Source organism: Nerophis lumbriciformis, linkage group LG10 (assembly GCF_033978685.3).
Source record: "Nerophis lumbriciformis linkage group LG10, RoL_Nlum_v2.1, whole genome shotgun sequence".
Taxonomy (NCBI): Eukaryota; Metazoa; Chordata; class Actinopteri; order Syngnathiformes; family Syngnathidae; genus Nerophis; species Nerophis lumbriciformis.
Genome location: NC_084557.2, coordinates 52,470,692 through 52,487,301, shown reverse-complemented (window position 1 = coordinate 52,487,301; position 16,610 = coordinate 52,470,692). Strand labels below are relative to the sequence as shown.

Here is a 16,610-nt window from a genome sequence, read left to right as displayed (position 1 = left end):
TAAAAATTCAAAGTGGAATATTTGATGCTAAGTAATTGTAGCCTTAAATATGTCAATAATTAAATAAAACAATTATTTTGATTCATTATTTTTTAACAATGACAGTTTTAAAAAATCCCACTAAAGTTCTTGGGGATCCAAAAGGGTCCCACTCATAAAAGTGTTAAAAATTCAAAGTGGAATATTTGATGCTAGGTAATTGTAGCCTTAAATATGTCAATAATTAAATTTAAAAATTATTTTGATTCATTATTTTTTAACAATGACAGTTTAAAAAAAAAAACACTAAAGTTCTTAGGGATCCAAAAGGGTCCCACTCATAAAAGTGTTAAAAATTCAAAGTGGAATATTTGATGTGAAGTAATTGTAGCCTTAAATATGTCAATAATTACATTTAAAAATTATTTTGATTCATTATTTTTGAACAATGACAGTTTTAAAAAATCCCACTAAAGTTCTTAGGGATACAAAAGGGTCCCACTCATAAAAGTGTTAAAAATTCAAAGTGGAATATTTGATGCTAAGTAATTGTAGCCTTAAATATGTCAATAATTAAATTTAAAAATTATTTTGATTCATTATTTTTTAACAATGACAGTTTTAAAAAATCCCACTAAAGTTCTTGGGGATCCAAAAGGGTCCCACTCATAAAAGTGTTAAAAATTCAAAGTGGAATATTTGATGCTAGGTAATTGTAGCCTTAAATATGTCAATAATTAAATTTAAAAATTATTTTGATTCATTATTTTTTAACAATGACAGTTTAAAAAAAAAAACACTAAAGTTCTTAGGGATCCAAAAGGGTCCCACTCATAAAAGTGTTAAAAATTCAAAGTGGAATATTTGATGTGAAGTAATTGTAGCCTTAAATATGTCAATAATTACATTTAAAAATTATTTTGATTCATTATTTTTGAACAATGACAGTTTTAAAAAATCCCACTAAAGTTCTTAGGGATACAAAAGGGTCCCACTCATAAAAGTGTTAAAAATTCAAAGTGGAATATTTGATGCTAAGTAATTGTAGCCTTAAATATGTCAATAATTAAATTTAAAAATTATTTTGATTCATTATTTTTTAACAATGACAGTTTTAAAAAATCCCACTAAAGTTCTTGGGGATCCAAAAGGGTCCCACTCATAAAAGTGTTAAAAATTCAAAGTTGAATATTTGATGCTAAGTAATTGTAGCCTTAAATATGTCAATAATTAAATAAAACAATTATTTTGATTCATTATTTTGAACAATGACAGTTTTAAAAAAATCCCACTAAAGTTCTTAGGGATCCAAAAGGGTCCCACTCATAAAAGTGTTAAAAATTCAAAGTGGAATATTTGATGCTAAGTAATTGTAGCCTTAAATATGTCAATAATTAAATTTAAAAATGATTTTGATTCATTATTTTTTAACAATGACAGTTTTTAAAAAATCCCACTAAAGTTCTTAGGGATCCAAAAGGGTCCCACTCATAAAAGTGTTAAAAATTCAAAGTGGAATATTTGATGCAAAGTAATTGTAGCCTTAAATATGTCAATAATTAAATAAAACAATTATTTTGATTCATTATTTTTGAACAATGACAGTTTTAAAAAATCCCACTAAAGTTCTTGGGGATCCAAAAGGGTCCCACTCATAAAAGTGTTAAAAATTCAAAGTGGAATATTTGATGCTAAGTAATTGTAGTCTTAAATATGTCAATAATTAAATTTAAAAATTATTTTGATTCATTATTTTTTAACAATCACAGTTTAAAAAACCCCCACTAAAGTTCTTAGGGATCCAAAAGGGTCCCACTCATAAAAGTGTTAAAAATTCAAAATGGAATATTTGATGCTAAGTAATTGTAGCCTTAAATATGTCAATAATTAAATAAAAAAAGGATTTTGATTCATTATTTTTGAACAATGACAGTTTAAAAAAATCCCACTAAAGTTCTTAGGGACCCAAAAGGGTCCCACTCATAAAAGTGTTAAAAATTCAAAGTGGAATATTTGATGCTAAGTAATTGTAGTCTTAAATATGTCAATATTTAAATTTAAAAATTATTTTGATTCATTATTTTTTAACAATCACAGTTTAAAAAAATCCCACTAAAGTTCTTAGGGATCCAAAAGGGTCCCACTCATAAAAGTGTTAAAAATTCAAAGTGGAATATTTGATGCTAAGTAATTGTAGCCTTAAATATGTCAATAATTAAATAAAACAATTATTTTGATTCATTATTTTGAACAATGACAGTTTTGAAAAAAACCCACTAAAGTTCTTAGGGATCCAAAAGGGTCCCAGTCATAAAAGTGTTAAAAATTCAAAGTGGAATATTTGATGCGAAGTAATTGTAGCCTTAAATATGTCAATAATTAAATTTAAAAATTATTTTGATTCATTTTTTTTTTAACAATGACAGTTTTAAAAAATCCCACTAAAGTTCTTGGGGATCCAAAAGGGTCCCACTCATAAAAGTGTTAAAAATTCAAAGTGGAATATTTGATGCTAAGTAATTGTAGCCTTAAATATGTCAATAATTAAATTTAAAAATTATTTTGATTCATTATTTTTTAACAATGACAGTTTAAAAAAATCCCACTAAAGTTCTTGGGGATCCAAAAGGGTCCCACTCATAAAAGTGTTAAAAATTCAAAGTGGAATATTTGATGCGAAGTAATTGTAGCCTTAAATATGTCAATAATTAAATTTAAAAATAATTTTGATTCATTATTTTTTAACAATGACAGTTTAAAAAAAAATCCCACTAAAGTTCTTGGGGATCCAAAAGGGTCCCACTCATAAAAGTGTTAAAAATTCAAAGTGGAATGTTTGATGCGAAGTAATTGTAGCCTTAAATATGTCAATAATTAAATTTAAAAATTATTTTGATTCATTATTTTTGAACAATGACAGTTTTAAAAAATCCCACTAAAGTTCTTGGGGATCCAAAAGGGTCCCACTCATAAAAGTGTTAAAAATTCAGAGTGGAATATTTGATGCAAAGTAATTGTAGCCTTAAATATGTCAATAATTACATTTAAAAATTATTTTGATTCATTATTTTTGAACAATGACAGTTTTAAAAAATCCCACTAAAGTTTTTGGGGATCCAAAAGGGTCCCACTCATAAAAGTGTTAAAAATTCAAAGTGGAATATTTGATGCTAAGTAATTGTAGCCTTAAATATGTCAATAATTAAATAATTATTTTGATTCATTATTTTGAACAATGACAGTTTTAAAAAATCCCACTAAAGTTCTCAGGGATCCAAAAGGGTCCCACTCATAAAAGTGTTAAAAATTCAAAGTGGAATATTTGATGTGAAGTAATTGTAGCCTTAAATATGTCAATAATTAAATAAAAAAAGGATTTTGATTCATTATTTTTTAACAATCACAGTTTAAAAAAATCCCACTAAAGTTCTTAGGGATCCAAAAGGGTCCCACTCATAAAAGTGTTAAAAATTCAAAGTGGAATATTTGATGCTAAGTAATTGTAGCCTTAAATATGTCAATAATTAAATAAAACAATTATTTTGATTCATTATTTTGAACAATGACAGTTTTGAAAAAAACCCACTAAAGTTCTTAGGGATCCAAAAGGGTCCCAGTCATAAAAGTGTTAAAAATTCAAAGTGGAATATTTGATGCGAAGTAATTGTAGCCTTAAATATGTCAATAATTAAATTTAAAAATTATTTTGATTCATTTTTTTTTTAACAATGACAGTTTTAAAAAATCCCACTAAAGTTCTTGGGGATCCAAAAGGGTCCCACTCATAAAAGTGTTAAAAATTCAAAGTGGAATATTTGATGCTAAGTAATTGTAGCCTTAAATATGTCAATAATTAAATTTAAAAATTATTTTGATTCATTATTTTTTAACAATGACAGTTTAAAAAAATCCCACTAAAGTTCTTGGGGATCCAAAAGGGTCCCACTCATAAAAGTGTTAAAAATTCAAAGTGGAATATTTGATGCGAAGTAATTGTAGCCTTAAATATGTCAATAATTAAATTTAAAAATAATTTTGATTCATTATTTTTTAACAATGACAGTTTAAAAAAAAATCCCACTAAAGTTCTTGGGGATCCAAAAGGGTCCCACTCATAAAAGTGTTAAAAATTCAAAGTGGAATGTTTGATGCGAAGTAATTGTAGCCTTAAATATGTCAATAATTAAATTTAAAAATTATTTTGATTCATTATTTTTGAACAATGACAGTTTTAAAAAATCCCACTAAAGTTCTTGGGGATCCAAAAGGGTCCCACTCATAAAAGTGTTAAAAATTCAGAGTGGAATATTTGATGCAAAGTAATTGTAGCCTTAAATATGTCAATAATTACATTTAAAAATTATTTTGATTCATTATTTTTGAACAATGACAGTTTTAAAAAATCCCACTAAAGTTTTTGGGGATCCAAAAGGGTCCCACTCATAAAAGTGTTAAAAATTCAAAGTGGAATATTTGATGCTAAGTAATTGTAGCCTTAAATATGTCAATAATTAAATAATTATTTTGATTCATTATTTTGAACAATGACAGTTTTAAAAAATCCCACTAAAGTTCTCAGGGATCCAAAAGGGTCCCACTCATAAAAGTGTTAAAAATTCAAAGTGGAATATTTGATGTGAAGTAATTGTAGCCTTAAATATGTCAATAATTAAATAAAAAAAGGATTTTGATTCATTATTTTTGAACAATGACAGTTTAAAAAAATCCCACTAAAGTTCTTAGGGATCCAAAAGGGTCTCACTCATAAAAGTGTTAAAAATTCAAAGTGGAATATTTGATGCGAAGTAATTGTAGCCTTCAATATGTCAATAATTAAATAAAAAAAGGAGTTTGATTCATTATTTTTGAACAATGACAGTTTAAAAAAATCCCACTAAAGTTCTTAGGGATCCAAAAGGGTCCCACTCTTAAAATGGATGGATGGATGGATAATGTGTTCACCAAAGACCTCACCCCAATCTGATTTCAATGAGTTCCACTGCATGAGACAATCAGACAGAGTGTGAGTGTGCATGTTTTAAATGTAATGAATGTTCCGTGTCAGCAGCTTTCTGCTCGTTAACATCAACTTTCAATGTGCTGTCCTGTCCTTTATTTCAATTTATTGCTGCAGATCTGCTCAATTTTGTGTTGATGCATTCAAGCTTCTGTCTCCATGTTTGTGGTTGGGACACGCAGTGCAGCTTTCAACTCTTTTAGTTGTATTCTTTTTTTTCCCTGTTTATATATACCTCACTACTCCCAATGCGGGGAGTTCATCTCTGACTTTGATATGTTGCGTGACTCTCTCAGGGATCGTTTTTTATTCCATTCAAAGTACATTGTCACAATTCAGAAATAAATGTCTCCAAAGATTGTTGCTTGGGTTTTAAGCACATTGTAGAAGTTGCTTCCTAGCAGTTCCACTGTAGACACGGCACAGGAGCCAAGCGTGCAGTTTTAACAACGTTTTAATGTGCATGGATTTTTGTCAAAGTCTTTCTCCAGCAGAACGTGACTTTTCAGTCACGTCCGTATCCTCTCTCCCCTCCTGCTATCGGCCGCCTACTGTTAAAAACAACAGATGATTAGATTAACACGTACCACCTGAGAAATCTAATCACCTGTCAGCTGTGTCTCGCCGTCAGCACCATCCGATGGTGCTCGTCCTCAGCACCACAGACAGAGGCGGTGACCTTTGTTCCTGCAGGCGCGCTGGCCACACCTCCCTCCACACACATATTATTTAATCAAAGCGATGACATGAGGTGACATACATGCGAACTGTAATTACAAAAAAAAAAACATGAATTTGTTGTGAAAAACTAAAATTTAAGAGCAAAATATATTTTTTCTGTAGACCAGCAGTCTGCAGCCACATGTGGCTCTTGTTGTGGCCCCCCTCAGATTTTTTTTTTTTTACAACAGAATGAGGAAAATTTGCTTTTTTAAAAAGAGTTGTATAATTTCCAATTTTCTGTGAGGCCATGAATGCGCACACGCTGAGTCATAAGGCACAAATATTGGCTTTCCCGTAAATGAAAAAATAAAGATGAAAACTTTTTAAAAATGTATAAACTGTGTTACATTTTGCGACTCGATACTATTTTTCTTCAGTTGAAGAGGCGGTAAAATCTTTATTTAATAGTAACATTTGCAGACCCCTGCTATAGTTTATCATTTAGGTTTAGATCAAATATAATATTTACAGTGTGCTTTGCCTGTTCATATGTGATTGTACAAATAATTTATCAATATAATACATCTGATAGTAACATTCTAAGAATAGTAGAATATTGCTTAGTAAGACATGAATCAGTGAAACAGTTAAAATGTTATCATAATATTTGAAATTATTTTTTAACTAACACAGAACGCACCAGTTTATAATTATATTATTGTAATAGTATATTAATTGTGATAAACCACCCATACTAACAAACGATTATATTTGATACATCCGTGTGTAATAAATTACAATGAAAAATAAAGTAAAAATACTGAAAATATAGTGCTTGCTAAGACATAAGTACGTTACCAAAATATGACATAAAGGTTGAATCGCGCTGGTGCGTTCGAGGACCATCTAAAAATGATAAACTCAACCCTCCCACTAGACCTAAAAAATATTTCACATTCAAAACAGTGTCACTGTACTTAATTCGTTCAACCATGCCGTGTGTGGTTTTGTATATAATTCGTTAAAAGTTGAAGTATTTGTCAACTGTGGGTGAAAACCCCTATATGCGCTCTGAAGCAGTTTTCCGGGGGTCCTTCAAGGCAACACAGTCTAAACCACATTCATATTGGGGTCTATGATTAGCGTGATAATGCGATATACCACCCATACTAACAAACGATTATATTTGATATATCCGTGTGTAATAAATTACAATGAAAAATAAAGTAAAAATACTGAAAATATAGTGCTTAATTGCTACATAAACGTTACCAAAATATGACATAAACGTTGAATCGCCCTGATGCGTTCGAGGACCATCTAAAAAATTATGAACTCAACCCTCCCACTAGACCTACAAATGATTTCACATTCAAAACAGTGTCACTGTACTTAATCAATTGAATCATGTCGTGTGTGGTTTTGTATATGATTCGCTAAAAGTTGAAGTATTTGTCAACTGTGGGTGAAAACCCCTATATGCGCTCTGAAGCACGGTTTTCCGGGGGTCCTTCAAGGCAACACAGTCTAAACCACATTCATATTGGGGTCCATGATTAGCATTGCGATATTGTGATATACCACCTGCTGGTGCGTTCGAGGACCATCTAAAAAATTATAAACACAACCCTCCCACTAGACCTACAAATGATTTCACATTCAAAACAGTGTCACTGTACTTAATTAATACAATGACGTGTGTGGTTTTGTATATGATTCGCTAAAGGTATTAAGTATTTGTCAACTGTGAGTGAAAACCCTGTATGCTCTCCCAATAACAGGTTTCCGGGGGTCCTTCAAGGCAACACAGTCTAAACCACATTCATATTGGGGTCTATGATTAGCGTTGCGATATTGAGATATACCACCAATACTAACAAACAAGTGTAACCGAGGGTTTATATATGTCGCCTATACGGTATGAAACTACAAAATAATAAACACGGAATCTCCAGTTTACACGAGGACCCTTTATTTACCTTCTTTTCAAAACCTTCGCTCCACTCCAACAACGTGACCTCACTTCCGCTCTTAGCGCCTTCAAAATAAGAGCTCAAGGCATATACTGTATGACAGCGTATAACAGGAACTTAACATCACCAAGAGGAAAGCCCATAAAAATAGGTTACACAAGTATATTTGATACATCCGTGTGTAATAAATTACAATGAAAAATAAGACATAAGTACGTTACCAAAATATGACATAAACGTTGAATCGCGCTGATGCGTTCGAGGACCATATAAAAATTATAAACACAACCCTCCCACTAGACCTACAAATGATTTCACATTCAAAAGAGTGTCACTGTACTTAATCAATTAATCATGTCGTGTGTGGTTTTGTATATGATTCGCCAAAAGTTGAAGTATTTGTCAACTGTGGGTGAAAACCCCTATATGCGCCCCCAATCACAGGTTTCCGGGGGTCCTTCAAGGCAACACAGTCTAAACCACATTCATATTGGGGTCCATGATTAGCATTGTGATATTGTAAAATACCCCCCATACTAACAAACGATTATATTTAATACATCCGTGTGTACTAAGTTACAATGACAAATAAAGTAAAAATACTGAAAATATAGTGCTTGCTAAGACATAAGTACGTTACCAAAATATGACATAAAGGTTGAATCGCGCTGGTGCGTTCGAGGACCATCTAAAAATGATAAACTCAACCCTCCCATTAGACCTACAAATGATTTCACATTCAAAACAGTGTCACTGTACTTAATTTATTCAACCATGACGTGTATGGTTTTGCATATGATTCGCTAAAAGTTGAAGTATTTGTCAACTGTGGGTGAAAACCCCTATATGCGCTGTTAAACACAGGTTTCCGGGGGTCCTTCAAGGCAACACAGTCTAAACCACATTCATATTGGGGTCTATGGCGTTGCGATATTGCGATATACCACCCATACTAACAAACAATTACATTTGATACATCCGTGTGTAATAAATTACAATGAAAAATAAAGTAAAAATACTGAAAATATAGTGCTTGCTAAGACATAAGTACGTTACCAAAATATGACAGGTTGAATCGCGCTGGTGCGTTCGAGCACCATCTAAAAATTATAAAGTCAAACCTCCCACTAGACTTAGTGCCTACAAATGATTTCACATTCAAAACTGTGTCACTGTACTTAATTCATTCAACCATGACGTGTGTGGTTTTGCATATGATTCGCTAAAAGTTGAAGTATTTGTCAACTGTGGGTGAAAACCCCTATATGCGCTCCCAATCACAGGTTTCCGGGGGTCCTTCAAGGCAACACAGTCTAAACCACATTCATATTGGGGTCTATGATTAGCGTTGCGATATTGCGATATACCACCAATACTAACAAACAAGTGTAACCGAGGGTTTATATATGTCGCCTATACGGTATGAAACTACAAAATAATAAACACGGAATCTCCAGTTTACACGAGGACCCTTTATTTACCTTCTTTTCAAAACCTTCGCTCCACTCCAACAACGTGACCTCACTTCCGCTCTTAGCGCCTTCAAAATAAGAGCTCAAGGCATATACTGTATGACAGCGTATAACAGGAACTTAACATCACCAAGAGGAAAGCCCATAAAAATAGGTTACACAAGTATATTTGATACATCCGTGTGTAATAAATTACAATGAAAAATAAGACATAAGCACGTTACCAAAATATGACATAAACGTTGAATCGCGCTGATGCGTTCGAGGACCAGATAAAAATTATAAACACAACCCTCCCACTAGACCTACAAATGATTTCACATTCAAAACAGTGTCACTGTACTTAATTAATTCAACCATGACGTGTGTGGTTTTGCATATGATTCGCTAAAAGTTGAAGTATTTGTCAACTGTGGGTGAAAATCCCTATATGCGCTGTCAAACACAGGTTTCCGGGGGTCCTTCAAGGCAACACAGTCTAAACCACATTCATATTGGGGTCTATGATTAGCGTTGCGATATTGCGATATACCACCCATACTAACAAACGATTATATTTGATACATCCGTGTGTAATAAATTACAATGACAAATAAAGTAAAAATACTGAAAATATAGTGCTTGCTAAGACATAAGTACGTTACCAAAATATGACATAAACGTTGAATCGCGCTGATGCGTTCGAGGACCATATAAAAATTATAAACACAACATTCCCACTAGACCTACAAATGATTTCACATTCAAAATAGTGTCACGTACTGTACTTCATTCATTCAGTGTGTTTTGTATACGATTCGCTAAAAGTTGAAGTATTTGTCAACTGTGGGTGAAAACCCCTATATGCGCTCCCAATCACAGGTTTCCGGGGGTCCTTCAAGGCAACACAGTCTAAACCACATTCATATTGGGGTCCATGATTAGCATTGCGATATTGTGATATACCACCTGCTGGTGCGTTCGAGGACCATCTAAAAATTATAAACACAACCTTCCCACTAGACCTACAAATGATTTCACATTAAAAACAGTGTCACTGTACTTAATTAATACAACTGCGTGTGTGGTTTTGTATATGATTCGCTAAAGGTATTAAGTATTTGTCAACTGTGGGTGAAAACCCCTATATGTGCTCCCAATCACAGGTTTCCGGGGGTCCTTCAAGGCAACACAGTCTAAACCACATTCATATTGGGGTCCATGATTAGCATTGTGATATTGTAAAATACCCCCCATACTAACAAACGATTATATTTAATACATCCGTGTGTAATAAATTACAATGAAAAATAAAGTAAAAATACTGAAAGTATAGTGCTTGCTAAGACACAAAGTACGTTACCAAAATATGACATAAAGGTTGAATCGCGATGGTGCGTTCGAGGACCATCTAAAAATTATAAAGTCAACCCTCCCACTAGACTTAGTGCCTACAAATGATTTCACATTCAAAACTGTGTCACTGCACTTAATTCATTCAACCATGACATGTGTGGTTTTGTACATGATTCGCTAAAGATATTAAGTATTTGTCAACTGTGGGTGAAAACCCCTATATGCGCTCCCAATCACAGGTTTCCGGGGGTCCTTCAAGGCAACACAGTCTAAACCACATTGATATTGGGGTCTATGATTGGCATTGCGATATTGCGATATACCACCCATACTAACAAACGATTATATTTGATACATCCGTGTGTAATATATTACAATGAAAAATAAAATAAAAATACTGAAAATATAGTGCTTGCTAAGCCATAAGTACGTTACCAAAATGTGACATAAAGGTTGAATCGCGTTGGTGCGTTCGAGGACCATTTAAAAATTATGAACTCAACCCTCCCACTAGACCTACAAATGATTTCACATTCAAAACAGTGTCACTGTACTTAATCAATTAATCCTGTCGTGTGTGGTTTTGTATATGATTCGCCAAAAGTTGAAGTATTTGTCAACTGTGGGTGAAAACCCCTATATACGCTCTCAATCACAGGTTTCCGGGGGTCCTTGAAGGCAACACAGTCTAAACCACATTCATATTGGGGTCTATGATTAGCGTTGCGATATTGCGATATACAACCCATACTAACAAACGATTATATTTGATACATCCGTGTGTAATAAATTACAATGAAAAATAAAGTAAAAATACTGAAAATATAGTGCTTGCTAAGCCATAAGTACGTTACCAAAATGTGACATAAAGGTTGAATCGCGTTGGTGCGTTCGAGGACCATCTAAAAATGATAAACACAACCCTCCCACTAGACCTACAAATGATTTCACATTCAAAACAGTGTCACTGTACTTAATTAATTCAACCATGTCGTGTGTGGTTTTGTATATGATTAGCTAAAAGTTGAAGTATTTGTCAACTGTGGGTGAAAACCCCTATATGCACTGTCAAACACAGGTTTCCGGGGGTCCTTCAAGGCAACACAGTCTAAACCACATTCATCACACATCTATGATTAGCGTTGCGATATTGCGATATACCACCCATACTAACAAACGATTATATTTGATACATCCGTGTGTAATAAATTACAATGAAAAATAAAGTAAAAATACTGAAAATATAGTGCTTGCTAAGACATAAGTACGTTACCAAAATGTGACATAAAGGTTGAATCGCGCTGATGCGTTCGAGGACCATATACAAATTATAAACACAACCCTCCCACTAGACCTACAAATGATTTCACATTCAAAAAAGTGTCACTGACTTCATTCATTCAACTGTGACGTGTGTGGTTTTGTATATAATGCGTTAAAAGTTGAAGTATTTGTCAACTGTGGGTGAAAACCCTTATATGCGCTCTGAAGCACAATTTTCCAAGGGTCATTCAAGGCAACACAGTCTAAACCACATTGATATTGGGGTCTATGATTAGCGTTGCGATATTGCGATATACCACCCATACTAACAAACGATTATATTTGATACATCCGTGTGTAATATATTACAATGAAAAATAAAGTAAAAATACTGAAAATATAGTGCTTTCTAAGACACAAGTACGTTACCAAAATATGACATAAAGGTTGAATCGCGCTGGTGCGTTCGAGGACCATCTAAAAATTATAAAGTCAACCCTTCCACTAGACTTAGTGCCTACAAATGATTTCACATTCAAAACTGTGTCACTGCACTTAATTCATTCAACCATGACATGTGTGGTTTTGTATATGATTCGCTAAAAGTTGAAGTATTTGTCAACTGTGGGTGAAAACCCCTATATGCGCTCCCAATCACAGGTTTCCGGGGGTCCTTCAAGGCAACACAGTCTAAACCACATTGATATTGGGGTCTATGATTAGCGTTGCGATATTGCGATATACCACAAATACTAACAAACAAGTGTAACCGAGGGTTTATATATGTCGCCTATACGGTATGAAACTACAAAATAATAAACACGGAATCTCCAGTTTACACGAGGACCCTTTATTTACCTTCTTTTCAAAACCTTCGCGCCACTCCAACAACGTGACCTCACTTCCGCTCTTAGCGCCTTCAAAATAAGAGCTCAAGGCATATACTGTATGACAGCGTATAACAGGAACTTAACATCACCAAGAGGAAAGCCCATAAAAATAGGTTACACAAGTATATTTGATACATCCGTGTGTAATAAATTACAATGAAAAATAAGACATAAGTACGTTACCAAAATATGACATAAACGTTGAATCGCGCTGATGCGTTCGAGGACCAGATAAAAATGATAAACACAACCCTCCCACTAGACCTACAAATGATTTCACATTCAAAACAGTGTCACTGTACTTCATTCATTCAACCATGACATGTGTGGTTTTGTATATGATTCGCTAAAAGTTGAAGTATTTGTCAACTGTGGGTGAAAACCCCTATATGCACTCTCAAACACAGGTTTCCGGGGGTCCTTCAAGGCAACACAGTCTAAACCACATTCATATTGGGGTCTATGATTAGCGTTGCGATATTGCGATATACCACCCATACTAACAAACGATTATATTTGATATATCCGTGTGTAATAAATTACAATGAAAAATAAAGTAAAAATGCTGAAAATATAGTGCTTGCTAAGACATAAGTACGTTACCAAAATGTGACATAAAGGTTGAATCGCGCTGATGCGTTCGAGGACCATATAAAAATTATAAACACACACCTCCCACTAGACCTACACATGATTTCACATTCAAAACAGTGTCACTGTACTTAATTAATTCAACCATGACGTGTGTGGTTTTGCATATGATTCGCTAAAAGTTGAAGTGTTTGTCAACTGTGGGTGAAAACCCCTATATGCGCTCTGAAGCACAGTTTTCCGGGGGTTCTTGAAGGCAACACAGTCTAAACCACATTCATATTGGGGTCTATGATTAGCGTTGCGATATTGCGATATACCACCCATACTAACAAACGATTATATTTAATATATCCGTGTGTAATAAATTACAATGAAAAATAAAGTAAAAATACTGAAAATATAGTGCTTGCTAAGACATAAGTACGTACGTTACCAAAATATGACAAAGGTTGAATCGTGATGGTGCGTTCGAGGACCATCTAAAATGATAAACTCAACCCTCCCATTAGACCTACAAATGATTTCACATTCAAAACAGTGTCACTGTACTTAATTAATTCAACCATGAAGTGTATGGTTTTGCATATGATTCGCTAAAAGTTGAAGTGTTTGTCAACTGTGGGTGAAAACCCCTATATGCGCTCTGAAGCACAGTTTTCCGGGGGTTCTTGAAGGCAACACAGTCTAAACCACATTCATATTGGGGTCTATGATTAGCGTTGCGATATTGCGATATACCACCCATACTAACAAACGATTATATTTAATATATCCGTGTGTAATAAATTACAATGAAAAATAAAGTAAAAATACTGAAAATATAGTGCTTGCTAAGACATAAGTACGTACGTTACCAAAATATGACAAAGGTTGAATCGTGATGGTGCGTTCGAGGACCATCTAAAATGATAAACTCAACCCTCCCATTAGACCTACAAATGATTTCACATTCAAAACAGTGTCACTGTACTTAATTAATTCAACCATGAAGTGTATGGTTTTGCATATGATTCGCTAAAAGTTGAAGTGTTTGTCAACTGTGGGTGAAAACCCCTATATATGCGCTGTCAAACATAGGTTTCCGGGGGTCCTTCAAGGCAACACAGTCTAAACCACATTCATATTGGGGTCCATGATTAGCATTGCGATATTGTGATATACCACCTACTGGTGCGTTCGAGGACCATGTAAAAATTATAAACATAATGATTTCACATTCAAAACAGTGTCACTGTACTTAATTAATACAACCATGACGTGTGTGGTTTTGTATATGATTCGCTAAAGGTATTAAGTATTTGTCAACTGTGGGTGAAAACCCCTATATGCGCTCCCAATCACAGGTTTCCGGGGGTCCTTCAAGGCAACACAGTCTAAACCACATTGATATTGGGGTCTATGATTAGTGTTGCGATATTGAGATATACCACCAATACTAACAAACAAGTGTAACCGAGGGTTTATATATGTCGCCTATACGGTATGAAACTACAAAATAATAAACACGGAATCTCCAGTTTACACGAGGACCCTTTATTTACCTTCTTTTCAAAACCTTCGCTCCACTCCAACAACGTGACCTCACTTCCGCTCTTAGCGCCTTCAAAATAAGAGCTCAAGGCATATACTGTATGACAGCGTATAACAGGAACTTAACATCACCAAGAGGAAAGCCCATAAAAATAGGTTACACAAGTATATTTGATACATCCGTGTGTAATAAATTACAATGAAAAATAAGACATAAGTACGTTACCAAAATATGACATAAACGTTGAATCGCGCTGATGCGTTCGAGGACCATATAAAAATTATAAACACAACCCTCCCACTAGACCTACAAATGATTTCACATTCCAAACAGTGTCACTGTACTTAATTAATACAACCACGACGTGTGTGGTTTTGTATATGATTCGCTAAAAGTTGAAGTATTTGTCAACTGTGGGTGAAAACCCCTATATGCGCTGTCAAACACAGGTTTCCGGGGATCCTTCAAGGCAACACAGTCTAAACCACATTCATATTGGGGTCTATGATTAGCATTGCGATATTGTGATATACCACCTGCTGGTGCATTCGAGGACCATCTAAAAATGATAAACTTAACCCTCCCACTAGACCTACAAATGATTTCACATTCAAAACAGTGTCACTGTACTTAATTAATACAACCATGACGTGTGTGGTTTTGTATATGATTCGCTAAAGGTATTAAGTATTTGTCAACTGTGGGTGAAAACCCCTATATGCGCTCCCAATCACAGGTTTCCGGGGGTCCTTCAAGGCAACAGTCTAAACCACATTCATATTGGGGTCTAGCATTGCGATATTGCGATATACCACCCATACTAACAAACGATTATATTTGATACATCCGTGTATAATAAATTACAATGAAAAATAAAGTAAAAATACTGAAAATATAGTGCTTGCTAAGCCATAAGAACGTTACCAAAATGTGACATAAAGGTTGAATCGCGCTGATGCGTTCGAGGACCATATACAAATTATAAACACAACCCTCCCACTAGACCTACAAATGATTTCACATTCAAAACAATGTCACTGTACTTAATTAATACAACCATATGACGTGTGTGGTTTTGTATAAGATTCGCTAAAGATATTAAGCATTTGTCTGGGTGAAACCCCTATATGTGCTCTCAATCACAGGTTTCCGGGGGTCCTTCAAGGCAACACAGTCTAAACCACATTCAGCGATATACCACCCATACTAACAAACAAGTATATTTGATACATCCGTGTGTAATAAATTACAATGACAAATAAAGTAAAAATACTGAAAATATAGTGCTTGCTAAGACATAAGTACGTTACCAAAATATGACATAAAGGTTGAATCGCGATGGTGCGTTCGAGGACCATCTAAAAATGATAAACTCAACTCTCCCATTAGACCTACAAATGATTTCACATTCAAAACAGTGTCACTGTACTTAATTCATACAACCATATGACGTGTGTGGTTTTGCATATGATTCGCTAAAAGTTGAAGTATTTGTCAACTGTGGGTGAAAACCCCTATATGCGCTGTGAAACACAGGTTTCCGGGGGTCCTTCAAGGCAACACAGTCTAAAGCACATCCATCATGGGGTCCGTGATTAAGCATGCTAGTTGTTTGCTTGCCATTCACGCGTTGAGCGGAGTAGCGAGGACGTAACGGCGGAACGGAAGCACTAACAAGATCTATTTTCCGTCCTATCATCGTGTGCATATTTGATTTATTTTTAAACTACGGCGACGTTTGGCTGCTGCGGTGTAATCGGGACTTGTTATGGGAGAGCCATGGACACGCGGGGCTGTCAGTAACAATGTCCGAGTGAGAGGACCCTGAGTGACAGCTGAGTGATGTCGTCGCACAGGTGAGGAAGGAGCCAACAGGTGAGGAAGGAGCCAACA

The 16,610-nt window shown here is 34.4% G+C and overlaps 1 protein-coding gene and 1 long non-coding RNA gene across 16 annotated transcripts in view; one reads left to right on the top strand and one right to left on the bottom strand.

Annotated features, from left to right (window-relative positions):
- Positions 1-5,469: 5,469 nt before the first annotated feature.
- On the bottom strand, positions 5,470-7,689 carry LOC133612080 (uncharacterized). Its single transcript, XR_009816077.2, has 3 exons — positions 7,639-7,689; positions 5,604-5,763; positions 5,470-5,547 (listed from the first exon to the last, which is right to left on the bottom strand). It is a non-coding gene; the product is annotated as an uncharacterized lncRNA (long non-coding RNA).
- Positions 7,690-16,266: 8,577 nt separating this feature from the next.
- c2cd5 (C2 calcium dependent domain containing 5) overlaps positions 16,267-16,610 on the top strand; it is a 110,909-nt gene continuing 110,565 nt past the window's right edge. For 6 of the 15 annotated variants that reach the window (XM_061969415.2, XM_061969414.2, XM_061969411.2 and 3 more), the window contains exon 1: positions 16,269-16,573. The gene's annotated coding sequence lies outside the window, so the exon portion shown is untranslated. The other 9 variants (XM_061969422.2, XM_061969419.2, XM_061969416.2 and 6 more) reach the window with 5 other exon arrangements.